General features: G+C 40.6%; 1 protein-coding gene and 1 long non-coding RNA gene across 2 annotated transcripts in view; both read right to left on the bottom strand.

Moving 5' to 3' along the window:
- The window catches only part of foxj3 (forkhead box J3), a 76,391-nt gene that overhangs the window by 22,128 nt on the left and 37,721 nt on the right, over positions 1–16,542 (bottom strand). The window lies entirely within an intron of this gene.
- On the bottom strand, positions 14,224–16,469 carry LOC138412241 (uncharacterized). Its single transcript, XR_011244726.1, has 2 exons — positions 16,312–16,469; positions 14,224–15,919 (listed from the first exon to the last, which is right to left on the bottom strand). It is a non-coding gene; the product is annotated as an uncharacterized lncRNA (long non-coding RNA).

The raw sequence follows: 16,542 nt of genomic DNA, 5'->3' as shown, positions 1-16,542 counted from the left end.
ACAAGGTACTCCACAGCAGTGAAGAGGGAGGTGCCTCCAGCTGCCTGATTGGGGGTGCAAAGGTGGGCTGGAGAGCGATGCTCAAGGCCTGGGCTAACCAGCCACAGCAGAGCCCTCAGAAACAGCTGGAGACAGGCCAGCTGAGGGCTTACAACAGTCAATGTATGCACACATTTCTCCACTCCACTTTATGGAGTGGTATTGACAGATGGCCACACTAAAAAACTGTAGGATTCTCTCATGAGTTTAACGGATGCAGGAGATAAGGAGAGACAGACAGAGAGAGGGAGAGAGAGAGGGAGAGAGACTGCTTGTTCAACACTATATGCAATTATACCACAGGAGGGAAGATAATGACAGCCTCATTGTAATGCTGTCAATCTCGCTGGTTAAATCACTCTGAAATGCCAGTGCAATCCTCTAATACTGCTCTCCAACAGATAATATAGAGGGGGAAACTGTGTCATGGTCAAAATAATCCTGTGCTTGTGCCAGAGAGGAATAATAAGTCCGATTTAAGTTTGTCAAACTTACAGTGTAGTCAAACTTAAACCAATATCTATCTTCTATCTATCTATTGTGCAAAAATGAAAATGAAATATCTCAGATACTGGTGCCGGCATCGGTATCGAGTTCCTGCACATGCTTGTGCCAATCATGATTCTGTCTCAGGAGTCAATCATGAAATTTCATAGTTTTTTTTAGCAAACTTAGCAGAACAATGAAAACTTGAAAAAACATCAGTGTGATATGAACTTCAAAAAAATCACAGAAACCATCTTTGAGAACAATATATACAACATTTACTTTGATGTATTTACTATAGTTTGGTCAATGTCTCATCTGCTAACATGGAGGAGGACTATAGTTGAGCAGGCCATCAGGGGGCGATCAAGATGATCCGGTTTCACTTTTTTGGGAGCTGTCATGTGTCTGTATCTGTATGTACAGTCTATAGAGGCTAAAGTGATTCCCTGTAGGTGTTAAAGAAGGTGATATAAGGTTTGAGGTTTGCTCTCATAAACAAATCACGTAACTACAAGTCAACCATAATTTATTTACAATATGACCCAAAGAACTGAACTTTTCAGACTAAATTTTGACATGTGATGTTAGCACTTAAGTCTCATCCTCAAAAAGATTAAATATTTTCCAATGAAGTTTTACTGTTGTATCTCAAACAAACGACTAAAAGCATATTTATATGCTATTATTTTTCCTATCATGGCTGGATGTACTTATTGTAAGCTGCTTTGAAAGAACAGCATCTGAAAAATTGATGTAAGGTAAAAAAAGGAAAGGCTAACAGGTCAGACTTTTTCTTTTTTAAATTAATTATCTTGGAAGACATTAATAATAATCTTCATAAACTCCTCTGCTGTACCAACATATGTTTAATACATTCCAGACATTGTTTCATTAAAATAAGGCAGAAGAGATTAACACAATATTTATTTTCCTGAAGCTGCAAAACTGGACTGAAATATGCATTAATAGTGTTATTTTCAAGAAAGTGAGCATAAGAATGGACGGAGGATAACTAGACCATAGTGCAGGATATTTTGACACTTTTTGTCTTGCAATGAATGTAATCCAATATAATTGACCCACATTCAAGCGAACCATAGCTGCTGTTCTTTGTGAAGGAGCAAATATACAACATTTTAATCGTTGGATGAGTGATTTATACCAATATCTTAACTGAAGAATGATTGTGAACAAGGACGGCATGACCATAAATACAACTCATAGGGTAGCAACAAAAATATTTTTACAAGATGTATGAAGTCACATTGTCCTAAATGTAATTTAATAGATTCAAATTGACACAAAAATAAAATCAAGGTTTCCAAATAAAAAAATGACACTTTTGATAACTATTAATTTCATCATTGATTAATCTGTGAATTATGTTTTTGATTAACTGATAAAGCTTTAGTGTCAAGAAAAGAATTCAGAGATGCTAAGTTGACATCTTCAAATATATAACACAGAAAATCTTCCAACCTGAGAAGCAGGGATCAGAGACAATTTGTCATATTTGCTTTAATAAAATATCTGGAAAGAGGAATTCTCAGAACAATTGCAATTTCCCCCCAATTTTCTGTTAATCAATAATCAATTTGTTTAACTATAGTTTTAATTACACACCAGGATGAAAAAAATAAAATTACAATTTAAAATTCCTTGCACTGTTGGGGCTTAAAAAAAAGAGATGGAAGCAACCAAGCTTGTACTGCAATGAGAAAATATATATGATTTCATGAAATCCAGCTGCATGTTACTCACTTTTCCTTTATGTGATGATGCAGAAAAATGTAAACTGTAAAATCAGACAAAGTCACATAGACTTGACACATATGTGTGTCAACACTGTGTGACAGGCTAAGTAACAGGTCTGACTGACTGAGCACAACGTTGAGCAGAGATAAACATGACTTACACTCATCCCTGACTCCCCTGTACAGGCTGCAGAGACAGCATCATGTATACAGGCTTTGTCCTTTTAGCCGCACTCTGTCCCTTGCCTTGTCACAGTTTAACATTAGTTCAGATAAATAAAACAGTGTGAACGCAGAGTGTGATCATGCATAGTGGATGGTGACAAACAGATATGAGGCTCTCAATTTAGCCAGCCTATGGCACTTTAAAACTTCATGTCCAGCAGGGGAGTGTCTGAGTGGGAGAGTGTGTGATGCAATCTGTACAATGGGCATACACACTTAAGTACTTAGAACAATTTTTCCTTTACAGCCTCTGTGTGTGCCTGAGTGTGTGTGCCACTTGATACCAGGTGGACAGAAACAACTGAACTTGCACAGAGAGGTGGCTCTATCCATTAAGGACCTTCTGCTGGGCCTAAATCATTGATACAGCAAAGCAGCCGAAGCCTGCCACTACATTATAAGATTACTTTTTAATGAACTCTGCTCAGCCCGCTCTCCTCTCCTTCTGACGGGCCCTGTTCTTGTGATGTCCCATATTATGTCAGACAAACTCCTTTTACTGCTTAAGACACGTGTGTGTGACACTAACCGGCTGGGTCAACTGTCGGCAAAGACATGAACCACAACTAAAGAAGGAGGTTAAAATATTCCAGCAGCAGAGGAGGAAGAAAAAAAACGACAGTGACAGTCAATATATACATATATATATACATACAGATATATATACATACAGATATATATACATACATATATATATACATACATATACACATACATATACACACACACACACACACACACACACACACACACACACACACACACACACACACACACACACACACACACACACACACACACACACACACACACACACACACACACACACACACATCTGCAGCACAGAGGGAAGTGAAGTAGGTGGAGGAGGTCAGAGGGTGTGAGCAGTGGTACACAAAGTGAGTCAGACAGAGCTCACTGAAGGGGGTCCTACCCAAGTGCTGCCCAGCATCTACCTGCAACCCCCACAGAGCACTTCATATCCAAACTCAGCACAAGCCTGTGTGAGTGTGTGTCTGTGCATGTGGGATGCCTCCTACACACCTAAAACACATACACACACGGCTGTGTCTCTGAACAAATGGCGGTGATTTAACACACCAGGACAGCAGTGGAGGCGTAAGCAACTCCGCCCTCGCTGCCCCCCCTGCTGAGGAGCGCTGCAGCTCAGCAGAAGGGCCGCCAGGGGAAAGTAGGTCAGGCTGACCTCTGCGCTTGGCGTGTCAAACGTTCAGAGTGAGCTAAAGGGACAGGCCATGTCAGAGCCCGGCTCCTCACAGCTGGGAAGGAGGAGGCACCCTGTACACTTGGTCAGGGACCCAAGGGAGCGGACTCGGCATGCTGGGACAGACACACGTATGCACACATACCAGTAATGACATAGGGATGGACACCAGCGAGTCACACTGTGGTCCAATATGAATACATCAGTGTCCTCATAGGCTCTTGGACCTCCCACATTCACGCCATCTTCTTGCAAGTTTAGGCAACTCGACAAAGCTTAATAAAGGCAGAAAGATCTGTGTGGGGGCACTAACGAACCAGCACTCACACATTCATGTGTTAGTATTGGTCCAGTTGTGGGTTTACTTAACTTAAAGCATTCATGAGACCAGGTGAGAGTCTGAGATTAAACTCCAAATGGATGGAAACTGAAATCCTGCTGGATATGCTGCCTTTGTGATCAAAGTCTTCTCCATCGCGTGGAGGGGGAACTGTTTTCTTCTGAAAACATGTCTTTTAACATCAGTGAAGAAAGAATACATCGCAAAGCCATGTAAAAATATTATGCAGGTCCGTGTGACCACATCTAATATTTCTCCTATAGACTGTCTGTAGAGACACAGGGATCGTGACAAATAAGATCAAACAAGGCGAAAAGTGATGCCACTTGTGAGACTAGACCTCAACTTCTACTTGACCTGTCAGCAAGTCTGAATGACGGAGGGCTAATATAAGACTTGGGCCCACACTTCAAATTAGTTTAAATATACAGAAGTAACATGTGTTTAAGAGAGAGGTTAAGTGAGTGAATTGATGAGTGAACAAGAGAACAAAGACAAATTCAAAAAAAGATGTGCAATATCAAAACAGAGTTGAATCCTTAAATTTCCCATCAGGAAAACTGATCCAATAATTACGTTATATAATTTTTATACTTTTTATATTAAAATAATCGTAATTTTTCAAAAGACATGCTGAACATTCCCTGGTTACAGTTTTTTCCCCAACATGTTCTGTTTAGTTTGTAGCATTTTTAATACCTTTACTTTCTGACCCTTTTCTGATATTAACAAGAAATGTTTGTGGCCAAACGAACGTCATAAAGTTTGACTAGAGAGCTGAGAAACTGAATATATCAACTTCCATTGACAGATGTAAAGATGGTCTAACAAGCATGCACACAAAAAAGGAAATGGGAAATGAATCAGAGCGCACACACACACACACACACACACACACACACACACACACACACACACACACACACACACACACACACACACACACACACACACACACACACACACACACACACACACACACACAGTATTTTTAGGCCTTTGTTATTTCATATGGACCCAGTGACATGCCCACCAACACAGAACAAACTCCTCAGCCTCAGGGATCTGCACCAAGGCCACGGAATGTAGCACCTCCTCTGTCTATTTGTAGTGGGTGTGGGAAGGCATGTGGGATGCCACAGTGTTCGTTCAGGAAGGCACAAAAAAAAACGTTTGGACACACATACATACAGGTAGAGAAAGGTAAATTCGCAAAGGCGCAATCATCAGATGATTTAATCCTGTTAGCCGTGAGAGGAGCTGCAACCCGAAGGCCAATGGAATGAGGCCGAGGAATGAGTGAAAACATGCGGTGTGATGACAAAGGCATGTCAGATGCTGTGTGATTCTCTCTCAGCATTTCAAAACCACTGTCACCTCCTGTTTTGCTACACACCATCGCTAAGTAAACACCAAAATCACAAATTAATCTCGCTTTAATTGCTCAAAAGAGACTGTCAAGTAGGTTTTCCGAGGCATCAATGACAAAAAATAATTACATTGAGCAGATATAAAAGGAATATTTATTCTATTTAGCTCTACTTAAGCAATTTAACTACAGTGACGATTCTCCCACTGACACCATGCTGTCTGACTTAAGAAACCTGCCATAAATACACAACCCAACACACCGTAAAGCTCTCTTGGATCGAGCAAAACTACTGAGAGGCCCAAAGCCCACACTCAAATACCAATGAAGTCAACTGTAACGATTTTCGACTTGATTTTTTTTTTAACATTCTTCAAAGGTATTTGATCTGCCTCCCTTGGCATCCAGTAGTAATGTGTTGGCATGCTTGGTTTTAAAACCCTTAGTCTCTGATCTTCACCCACTTGTATGTAGTTTTAATAAAACATGAACACTTTGCTTGCCTGCTGCAGAAAAATACATGCCACAGTGAAATCTGTCATTGATGAAATAACCTGTTACTGTGTGCTCAGAGGACTCTGTGTCTGTGTCCATAAAGCAAAGACAAAAGAAAATGGGAAAAACTGAACATCAAAATGATGATTAACCTTTGGCACCTAGACCCAGGTCACCACGGGTAGCACATTGAGGTATTATAGTAATTAAACCTCAAAAGCTACTTCTGCAGAAGGAGATGACACTATGGGGAAATTGTATCCCCCCCACAACGACCACCACCACCGCACCCCACCCTAACAGTGGGCATTTGGCTAAATTAAACCCATTTTTCACAAGCAGGCTCATATAATGAGGGCGATACATGCAAGAAAGAAATTAGCTTGATAAGCAATTACACATGTGGACTCAAAAAGAGCACATTGTTGGGAGAAGTGAGGACAGTGAAAACCTTTCAGAGCATTTGCATCAGCGAGATTTATATTGGACTTTATTATTAAAGTCATACAAAGAATTAGAGGCTGTAATTAATGAAAAAAAAGAGACAAAACCGACAACTGCAGAGGAGTAAAGAGAAATGACAGCTTAGGTCACCTACCTCCACAGGTGTATTGTTACAGTATTGTCTCAGTTCATTCAAACTGCAGGAAAGGTGTCGAGGATGGACAGAGACAGAGGTGCTTGTACACATTTGTAAGGAGAAACATTAAGTCTAAATACAAGAAAGCTAAATACTATCTGCAGTAACATTTCTGATAAGTTCAGCGAGCCATACTGAGCCATATTACTTGTCCACATATGAAATCTAGGGTTGATATTCTTGGAAAAGTTAGCGACACAAGCCACCCCCTCCCATCAACCCTCTCATCAAAGCTACGTCCATATGAATGCTGGAAGCAGACTTTCCCATGAATTTCTCGCCAACTTCTGACTATCGACTCCTCTTCAGCAGTCTACGGCTCTCTGGCTTGCGAAGACTCCATTCATACACAGTGAGAACATAGGCAGGGTGCACACAGGGACACAGGTCAGTAAGTGTCACCCAGCCAAATGATTATTCTCCAGATAAATTCCATTTAATAATGGCTATCTGGATTTGAAGAGGATTTCGACAAATAAGATAAAAATAGTTTCAGAAACAAATTACCAACCCTACCTTTAACAGCTGTCACCTAAACAAGAAATCTGCAAATATGTAGCAAAAATATGAACTTACTTATGTATCCTCCACAACACCAAGCAAGCAAAGCAATTCAACTTTATCTCTATGTAATTTTACCGAGGGATATAGCTTCCTATAGAGCTCAGACAATAGGCTGAGCCAATACAAAACACCCATAGTTCTCTCGTGGCATATAAGAAGTTTATGAATGCTGCACCAAGGATGTTCCCTTTTCAACAGAAGCAGAGGGGTGAGAGACCAAAAGCTCCAATGTAAGTGGTTCTGAACTCAATCTCACTCAGGCACATGCACCCACATTCCCTTCGCTACCTGCTTTGTTGCTGTAAGGCCAACCTTGGAATGGACCTGCAGAAATTCAAGGGAAAAAAAACTTCTGCATTATTTTCTATGTGCACTTGAGGTCACAGCCCTGGCTTGAATGCTACATTTGAAATTCGAGCATTCCCCTCATAAATTGGAAGGCGGTCACTGCAGATCTGAAAAGCTGCGTGTGTTTTGGGGGGGGGGGGGGGTTCACTTAATGCAACATTGAATGGCAGGTCACACAGCAACAAAAGCCATGAGCCACTCGTATGAGGCCTTTTTGATCACAGTCCTTTAGAGAGCTATATGTCTTTGTCTCTCTGTCTCTTTTGCTGATATTTGTGCGTCTCCCGCTCCATCTCACTCTCTCACTCAGAGCCAAACCACACACAGTCAAAGCTCTTTGTACAACCTCTGATGCTGCAGCACACTTGCATGGTGTGGTGTGCAAAAGTATGGCATGATTACATTAAGTGGATTATTTTAGAACATATCTGACCTTCAACATTGTCACTTACAATGAACCAAGAAGAGTAGAAATATTGACGGGCATATATGACATAATTTATCAGCAAGCCAGTCAAGGTTGAAATATGGCAAGAATAAAGTCAGGTTAAGAAAATGAGAGCATGGAAAAACCGCTGGAGGAAATCAGGAGTCAGCCCAGTGTTTGCACCAGTATTGTCTGGGGAAGGGGGCAAAAAGGCCTGGTTGTACTTTTCTTAAGGGGTCACTATTAATTATGGTAATGAGTACTCAGTCACATCTGATAATTAAAGCTTAGGATATCAGATATAATCTAAATAGATTCTGTTGAATGCTTAAGGCTACTTCATGCTCAATATTAGATACGTATCCGCAAACGGATAGAGCCTTCTGTCCATACAATAGTCGTGCACATCTTCTGAAAGTTTATAAATACTTACGAAACAAATGAAGCAGGGCAGTACCAGCAGAAGTCATGGGGGGGCAATGTAGCCAGTAGTTCAAGCAAGGACACAAGGAAGGAATTTCAACACTGGTGGAACTTTTTGAGGCAAGACTACAAAAATATTCTACCTTATCTGGGTAGAGGGACAACAGTCGCTTTGCCTCTTTCTTAAGAGATATATTATTGACATGTTTTTTTTTTTATTGAGAAACACTCTCTACTCTATGCTGCCCACTAGGGGGTGTGTTGCTTAACAACCATGACAAAGTAAAGGAGGCAAGGAAGTTTGTGGGAACTGGTAGTAACATGCTTTGAAATGGAGGCACCTGGTTTTGCAAACAATGGATCATAAAATAGCCTTCAGACTCTTCTTCAGCTGCTTAGTTTAACTGATAAATCATCTTTAGCAAAGCATCACAACACTGATTTGAAATGCAAATTCAATACGTAGCAGACAATGGTTTGTAGTTTCTATTGTAGCGTGCTGTTGACATTGATCCTGCCCTGGACTTTATGGGGGATGAATTAACAAAGGGAAATTGGAACAACAAGACATTTCATGTCACTGTCACAACAACATGCACCGGCTCAAACCCTGTCAGTCTATCTACTCTCTTGCACTCCACACCTAAAGTCATCACAACTAATGTCAGCCCTGAGGAAACAAAAATAACTGACAGATTCTCAAATGGGAAAAAATACTTCACACATACTGTATGCTTGGTCACTTAGAGAAACTGAGAAAGTGGTACAGAGCAGTGACGATATCAGCAAAAAGAGCTGCCTTGCACAGTGCTGAAACTCCAGTCTGGTTCTCTGAGCCTCGCACTTTTCTCCTGTGCTACACAGGGTGCTTTTTCTCTCCCTTCCTCCTCCACTGCAGAGGCAGCACAAGGCCATGAAAGATTGGAGGCAAAGCGACGTCCTCTGGTTTATCCTCCCTGAAAGCCTTCGCATGCTCTCAGTTCCACATGAGGGATCTGATGAAAGCCGTTTGTCAGTACGCCACTTAATTATCAGCCGGAAGAAGAGCCTCTGATGCTATCCTCTGACAATGGCTCAGAGCATCCTGCTGACTACAGTGCCCACTAACAATGAAGAACTGACTGTAGCTACTAATAGTGACAGGGTACTGCCAACTGTCCACTTAAGAGTTAGATAAATTAAGTAACGCCACAGAAAGCCTTCACTGTCCTTCTTCAATGTATATTCTTTTCTTCGTAGGCTTAAGCAGCAAGGATCAAGTTTTACATTTAAATATCAAGACTGTAAAATTCAATGTTTGGAAGATAAAATGCAAAGTAGAACAAGTCCTACTGAAAACACATTATAATGAGTAGAGGAAAAACTGAGATGTTTTGACCTTTTATTCTTCCTGCATGTCTACACAAACATTATAGAGCTAATGCTGCGGCTCAATATGCACGTTACCATCAGTCTACAAATAAATAAAAGTCGCATGCACTCCTTAACCTTCTTTCTTTGTATAGTCAGATTCTTTTAACTGTCAACTGCAGAGAAACAAATAGTGACTATAGCTGCGGCTGTGGCTGCTGAGGTAGAGCGGGTGGTCCTCTAATCAGGAGGATGGTGGTTTGAGCCTAGGCTCCTCAAGTCTGCATGTTAGAGTGTCCTTAGGCAACATACTGAACCCCAAATTTCCCTTGATGGTTACATGACATGTGGTGTAAAAGTGCTTTGAGTGGTCGAATAGAATGGAAAAGCACTATATAAGTACAGTACATACAGAACTTTTACTCATATAAAGATGGAAAAGAAAAGAAAATATGACTCCATTAATGTTAAACCACTTGAAATTTACATTAGAATAAAACACAACATTTGAATTTTGTTGTGAGGAAGTTGCTTAGAGCTGATCAGAGCATGACCCTGCGTGGATTGCCTGGTACTGTTAGGAATCCACTTTTAAATATGCTACCAGGCCTATGTATATCTGTCAAAATGTGGGTGTCTAATAGCAAAAGGTGCCACATTAAAAGCTTAATATTTTTATGCAGTTTTGTTTTCATAATAAAAAATCACTCTTACTTTTACTACAATCATCCCCAGGCTCTTGAAAACACTTGGCCTGCAGGCTACTACACAAGCAGAAACATATTAAACAGTTTACTACCATCCATATTAATCTGATCTCATACTCAGCTTTTCATTAGCAGTACATTATTGCACATGTCTATGAGATACACATGCATACCCAGGGTGATGACTCAGTGTAATCTTGGACCTGCATGACTCAGTATAACCTTGGACTTCCCACAGTAACCTGTCAGCGGGGAGCAAATCCACAAAAGGAATGGCAAGAAGAAATACTTTGATTTAAATCACTGCACTGCTCTTAATCAGATGCTCTGTAAAAAAAAAAAAAAAAGCATAAGAAAAGCATTTTTTGTATGAGATTTGATTTCTTTCTGAAAGGGAATCATAGACCCACCACACAGTCCATTAGCCAAGTTAATGCAGAGCTGCCAGACTTACTGACCCATTAATAATACATTGCAGTGGTCAAAAGAGGCCAGACACCTCAGTGCACCCCCTCATCCCTCTACACGGCCACATTAATGGACTAATTCAGATGCAATTAACTGGTGGGGAGAGGCTGTGGCCTTGCGGCTGGTGAAGCACAGGCAGAAAGGCTTAGAGCCAGGGCTTGGATATAATCACTCACTCCGCACACACACACACACACACACACACACACACACACACACACACACACACACACACACACACACACACACACACACACACACACACACACACACACACACACACACACACACACACACACACACACACACACCAATATAAAATAAAATTTGTGAATATAATTTACACTTGTCATCATACTTATCCCTCAAAATACAGTTCGTAAGCAGCCCTTGACTGACCAACTGTTTAAACCTATTTTTAGTTCAAGGACCTTCAGTTAAAATTCAGCAAGTTTTTATTAATTTTGCTTGATGAATGTCTCAAGACCAAAATGTTGATTAAGTGATTGACAGTGTGATGTTTGCCTTTTGTTCTGTAGGTAGGATTTTTTTGATCATACAGACCTATCACTGCAACCTTTTTGTTTAAAACAACAACTCAAATACTTTTGCATGATTTAATTGGCATCACTGAGGCAGTGGTAACAAACTGTAAAACAGATGCATTCATTTCGAGTTTTGTTTCTGTGCGCTTGGTGAATGTAGAGAGTAATGGCAAAATTCACTGTCCTTTTAGCTTCGTTATGTTCTCAACCTGAGAAAAAAAAACATTGTGCTGTTCAGCGCCATTACAATTCTCCACTATGACCAGCTAATTCCAAAATACACCATTGGCGATGACAATCTACCTGACTCAGGTGCAAATCATGTTCACGGATGAGGTTTTGCATTAAGCAGCAAACAACAATGAATAATCATGATTCATTAAGAGTGACAATTACAAAGATTGGAAGGGAAAAAAAGCTAACAGGCTAACTGGGTAGCATTGTTTTTTTGTCATAGTTCATTTGCACTGAGAGGTTATGGCAGAGAAGACAGTTAAAGGGCAACTAAAATGAAATGTCCCCTCACCTTAAATAAAATTGGGGATTTCTCTGGGGTTGAACAATTTATTATTTTGGATAATGTAATTACACAGTCAGAAATACATATCACATAGGTCTCGTAGTTTTATGACATTTTAGTGAACCTATCTTTTTAAAGAAAATCTGGAAAAGGCAATTAAGAAATGCTTGCAGGATCCCTTTTTCAAATTTAATTGAAGTCTTTTTTAGTTTTATTAATCACAGCAAATATCAGTGTGGCTATGAAAACCTGCTCTCTGAGAGACTTTGACAAATGAGCAATTACAGGAGCGATATTCACGTGTCACATCTGTGGCCAGAGTGACCTACGATTAGCCCTGCTGATGCTGAATGCAAGATGAAGGAGCTGTGTCTGTCAATACAGGCGCCCGGCAAGACAGCGGGGCCCATTCTGGCATGTCATCCATCACTGGTTCCACTCGGCTGCCACAGCTGTGTCACTGTCCCCCTTTCACAGACCGCTGACCCCAGTGAGGACGCACCAGCAGGATGATCAAATATCTCTCTGGGATAAGAGACAGGCATCCTGCTTCACTGACAAGGCAGAGGACAAAAAAAATCCCTCTTTCCTACATATCCACACGACGGTGACATCTTTATCAGTAAGCAGCATTTAATGCAAGGCAGCAGAGTCAAGTTAAAATAATAGCTGCACAACTTTGATTCCAAAAAAAGGAGGGGTTGTGAAGGGCAGAGTGAAGCCATTAGCTGCGGGAGACTGACACAGAAGGTGACGGGGGTTAAATTGTTGCCAGAGAAGAGGGAGGGTGGATTAAAATAAAGGGGAAAAAATGGAACAACACTGGTCAGACATATTCCCACGATAATTACTTGCCATGAAGATTTTATGAACATGCCAATCATAAGGGCCAGGCTACTACTTTTAATATTCCTATCAGATGTGAATGCCCTACAGTGTGGATGTAGAGCAGCACGGCTGTGCTCCCAGTCACTCTAAGTGGATGTTCAGTGGAGGGTTTAACGCAGTCAGGCTACAGACCTCTGACCATATCAGCAGTCTCAGGTTGCTGCAGACTTTTTTTTAAGAGATCTTTCTTCACCGTCTGCTAATTAATCCTGCTGCCTCTTTCCCTTTCATTTCCAAAAAGGAAAGGCTGTGTGTACGCCATAGTACAGGCAGATAAATTAGCTGCAAGCTTCACAGGAGGCGACTGTTCTTCAGGGAGAGCAGACTACCTTAATTATGGATATTATTAATTACATTTAAAAAAAGACCAACAGTAATGAAAAAACACACCAATCACTCTCCGACTAAAAGACATTTGTAAAAATTAAATTATACTTGTTTACTTGAAACAGTTGTGAAATTAGATTTTATGATACAGATGGGGGCAGAGGCAGCACGAGCCACTCGAACGCAGCTTCGATGAATTCAACAGGGCAGATTCTGTGTTAAAGGCAGATTCCAAGGGCTGTGCTCTATTTATAGCATGCATAATTCATCAGCGCACTCTGCTCCTTTCTCCTCCTCCTTGTCAGGGCAAAAATCAGTGCACATACAAGAGGCTACGTTAAAAGGCACCATCTGGGATCCTAATGTAAACAAAGGTAGCCTGATATTGATAGTGAATGGCCATCATGCTCCTCCTCCATTATTCAGTCTGACATTGCCTTGATTCTTATTAGCACTTCTCCGGAGGGGGGGATTTGATTTTATAGTAGCCAATCACTAAACTAATGCGTCCAGATGTTGTGACAGTTTGTGATAGTTGTGTGAGTTTGTTAGTCAGTGTACAGTAAACATAGGTTAAATAAAACAGAAGTTGACATTAAGAAAATATATATATATATAAGTTGTTTAGTTCGAGGCTATTTTTCTGAAAACATGACCACACATGATGAGGGATGTCCAAGAAAAGTATATAAATTACGGAGAAAAACAAAAAACTAGCTAGTCAAAGTGTTTTATGAGCATGTGATTGGTGAACATGCAATTTTCATACATTTCAATAATTTCATTCTATGTGGTATGACGTAAGCCCTAATTGTTGTTTTTACTGCTTGTTTTTTTTATTGTTATCTTTTATTATCTTAACTTTTCTATTATTGATTGCTTTGGTAAGCATTAGTCTCTAAATCTGAATGTTTAACTTATTTAATTGACTATTAATCAAACTCTGATTTAATATCCTCTCTAAAGGACTTTAAACTGAAGTTGATTGGATTCGACAGGCTGGACATGCCACGTTTACAAACTAGTCATAAGTAATATACCTTGTGTTCAATTACATTTGTATGATTTAAACTACAAGTGTTTTATGATGCTGATAAAGGTTTTTTATCAGTTTGTATAATAAGTTCAATTTAATCAAAAGCTGAATTTCTTCTTTTCTCCCAAAAAATAAGTTTTGGGTCAGGAAACTGACTGCTTTTAATCCTCATCCAAGACATAATGCAAGAAGCGGCAGTTTGAAAATAAAAATGCAACTGATTCATCTTCAAAGAATCCATGAAAGCGCAGCAACATTAAATGCTAAATATTGCTGAGAATATATGGAAATGATTTACATATATTCTCAGAATTAATTAGCTATACTTGATGTACATATTGCAAAGTAAAGTCAGACAAAGGTGACAGCAAACCAAGTAGAAAAAGTATAGAGGGCAAAAAGACAATTCACTAAGAGATCTAAGTTAGAATACAGGGAAAGCAAAGTGCTATTTCTGTATGAAAGCTTCCTATCCACGAAACAATGACTGAAGAGTTTCTGTGCAGCTCCCTGTGGCCCTTCATCTTCCCCTCTGAAGACTGTAAGAGCCAGCTAATGATTTTTCCAGTTATGAGCTGTTCTGAATTGTGCTTCAAATTCCTTGCAGTTTATAACTGTAACTGTGACATAGGAGTTTGACTTTCTTGCCTGAGCTGTGCTTCAGGCTACAGATCTGTGACAAAGCACTGGCCGCAGCCAACTGGAGGTGATGATCTCAGTCGCCACATAAATTCACAGCTCTGGAAAAGACACAGTAATGCAGATCCTAACACTTTCCATCATTATTACAGAATGTTTTGGGTCTCACTAATGCCACTTGACTAACTACTTCAGTTAACTCTATAGTTGTCATATCCAAACTCCATTTAACTGGTTCAAAACTAAAGACTTAACTAACAAGTGGAAAACTAGCTGTCCAACAATCCTGACTGCACCGACAGAAATCCTACATCCTTGACTTATCTTATTTCTCCAAAATGTCCAACTCAAGAGCCTTAACAATACACAGTGATTAAATGTGATTTCAATGCAGTGACTGGGTATTTGCAGCCTATCATTGTCCAGGACTATCTGCATGTAAATGATTCTTAGAAAGAAAAAAAAGTACGACACAAGTGGTATAACCCAGTTGGTGAGTCAGGTATTGACTTTAACAGAACTCATTATCACAGAGGAGGTGGTTCACTGAATCAATTGATCACCATGGTCAAAAGCTTTTACAGCTGGCTGATGCATCACATTGAATGGAAAAGAAGCAGTTGGGAGGGAGCTGTTAAGGGTTGATGACTGTTTAAAATGAACAGAAGACATATAGGGGATGAATTGAGAGGCCATTGCCATGCCTGGCAAATAGACAGCTACAGTTTCAAGGAAAACTGAAGCCAACATCTCTACACAGGCCTGCGGGCCACAAGGGGAAGCGATAGAAGCCTCCGGCCTTTTATGTTCTGCACTGCAGTCAGCACTTCACTCAGTGTGGGGACAGCAGCTTCTGCCAAAATGTATCCGTGCCAAGGCCTGCCAGCCTGCTCTCCCCACCCACTCTAAGGGCCAGAGCGTGAGCGGTGGGGCGCCGGTAGGCGGGTGCAAGGTGAGGCTGGTGGGCGGGTGGCCAGGCTGGAGCTTCCTGACATGGGAACCCGCCTCACAGCAGGATCAAACTGGCTGCCGAGTGAATCACTGCCCCTCCCACCACCTGACAAAGTCAGCGCCAGGCAAGCATACTCTCTTTTGCTGTCTCTACAATTAACAAGAAATAAAGGATGAAAGAAAAGTGCAAAAAAATACCACTTTATCACTTGATCACTCATCAAACCAAGGTTTATATGACACTGGACTGGAAAATAGAAATGTATGAACTGAGGATCATATTAGAATTAGGGTGGCTCATAGGTTACAAGAGGAACAGCAAAACTTGCATGTGATGTTGCTCCAGAAAAATTTATATCAGTAAACTGCTCGCATTTTAAATGCTTTCTTTACGGTGTATTGGTGGCACAGGTTAAGAGAGTAGATGAAGGTATCACAGAGTCCAGCACCAAAGCAATTTTACACTTTCAGATTTCAAGCCCTGCAAACGTAAGCTTGAGGTAGGAGATAGGGGCAAGAAGCATAAGTGCAAATGCTCTTACCTGACCGATCTTATTTAAATAAGCAACAGGAGCAGGGGGTTTTCTGAGCTGTGGCTAGTCACTAGTCAGAAGCAGGAACATTATCTCCAGAGTAAATAATGTCCTGGAGGACCAGTAGCTACCCAAAGTGCTTCTTAAAAAATAGGAAACTGCTCCAGGCTGCTATTATTAAGCTTCAGATCCAATGGGAAGTTGAACCTTTGATCTGTTTAGGGTTCTGTGTATTTGCAT

Source organism: Paralichthys olivaceus, chromosome 2, assembly GCF_024713975.1.
Source record: "Paralichthys olivaceus isolate ysfri-2021 chromosome 2, ASM2471397v2, whole genome shotgun sequence".
NCBI classification, from domain to species: Eukaryota; Metazoa; Chordata; class Actinopteri; order Pleuronectiformes; family Paralichthyidae; genus Paralichthys; species Paralichthys olivaceus.
The sequence above is the reverse complement of the archived record's forward strand: the minus strand, read 5'-3'. Positions and strand labels throughout refer to the sequence as shown.